Genomic DNA, 1519 nt, shown 5'->3' on the forward strand with positions numbered 1-1519 from the left:
ACCATGGATTACCCGAATAGCTTATCTTTCATATATTCTACAATGGGTTGCAAGAGGATAACCAAATTGCTTTAAATGCCGCCTCCGGTGGTTCTTTTATGAGTAAGACTCTTGAAGCCACCAATCATGTAATCAAAGAAATGGCCTTGAGTTCTCTATGGAGAAAGGAGGTAGCCCCTTTTTAGAGGAGAGCATGATGATATGGACACCTTTTCTACACTTCAATCAACCATCCTTTCTTTGGGCAAAAATGTTGAAGAACTTAGTTTTGGAGACCCTATTAAGGCATGCGAAATCTATGAAGAATAAGGCCACTTGACCTCCAAGTGTGCCAAAGTACTTGAGAAGCCATTATGATATGCCAATGCCACTTGCCATGCCCAATATCCTCACCTCCTTGGTAATCCATTATTTGAACTCCAAGACTCTTATTATAACCCACTTGTTGAACCCTAAAAAGCTCACTTCAATCCACTTCCTTTACCATAAACTACTCACCCACCAAAAAAAAATCCCAATTTGACAACCTCGTGGAACTTGAGAGTAAAGAGAACATGGAAAATGAGGAAAGGGAGAGTAACAAGAAGTATGTAGAAAATGAAGGGATGAGGAAAATGGATAGCGAGGAGAAAAAGAAAGATGATGATGAGAATGAGATAAAAAAGAATGTTGAGCTAGAGAAGGAGAAAGAAGAGAGAAAAAAGACAGGAAGGGAGTATAAAAAAGTTATCTACAATCTAAAGAAACATCACTTTTACCCTATGACTTTTGAATGCGACTTCCTCAAGACCACCAATGCGGTCTTTGATGTTGGTAAAAGTGCTTTAGCATTGTCTATCTTCGGAGATGTGATACCACGTTGTCTTCCTCCATGCAAAGAGAATAGCTTGTGGGGTGACATGACTCTTTCCCAATCCAGTCTTGTTGAGGTTGGTGGTGCCATTGACGTGCTTAAACCACCTTGAAGTCTTATAGTAACTATGGTAAAGCTTGTGACCCTAAAGAAGCACTAGTTAGGAGGCAACCCAACAAGGTACATTTTAATTGCTTTTGATTTTTGTTTTTAGTTTTTTGTGTGTTTTGTCATTGTTTTTGTGCATATGTTGTGTGTTTAGGAAGTTTGGAAGGCATGGTTGGCTCAATATGTTATGACATGGTTTGATTTTTATTTTATTCCACCCACCCACCCTTTAAAGGGTCCTTTATAGCCTTGTTGGCTTGGGTGTGCCACCCTTTCCTTTTACACCTTCTTTCGAGCCTTCAAGCATTCAGGATGATGCTTGGTCTTGCTTGGGGGGAGGGTGCACTTCTTCTTTTGTGCATATTTTCTAGTCTTTTTCTTGCATGGTTGTTTTGCTTGTAGTTGGTTTCTTTTATTGGTTTTGTCTGTTAGCACTTCAACTGGTTTACTTCTTCAATTGTCTCTTCCCCTTCCCTTCTTCAATTGTCCTTGCGATGTGTAGCTTTACTATTTATTTTATTTTTGATGTCCCGACCACATACATTCATTTCTTGAGGT

The 1519-nt window shown here is 39.4% G+C and overlaps 1 non-coding gene across 1 annotated transcript in view; it reads right to left on the reverse strand.

The window, feature by feature from the left end:
• Window positions 1-10, reverse strand: part of LOC130801497 (small nucleolar RNA R71) — a 107-nt gene extending 97 nt beyond the window's left edge. The window contains exon 1 of the small nucleolar RNA XR_009039628.1: window positions 1-10. This exon is cut by the window's left edge and continues 97 nt beyond it. This is a non-coding gene — a small nucleolar RNA (small nucleolar RNA R71).
• Between the last annotated feature and the right edge of the window lie 1509 nt (window positions 11-1519).

This window comes from Amaranthus tricolor, chromosome 1 (assembly GCF_026212465.1).
Source record: "Amaranthus tricolor cultivar Red isolate AtriRed21 chromosome 1, ASM2621246v1, whole genome shotgun sequence".
Classification (NCBI taxonomy): domain Eukaryota; kingdom Viridiplantae; phylum Streptophyta; class Magnoliopsida; order Caryophyllales; family Amaranthaceae; genus Amaranthus; species Amaranthus tricolor.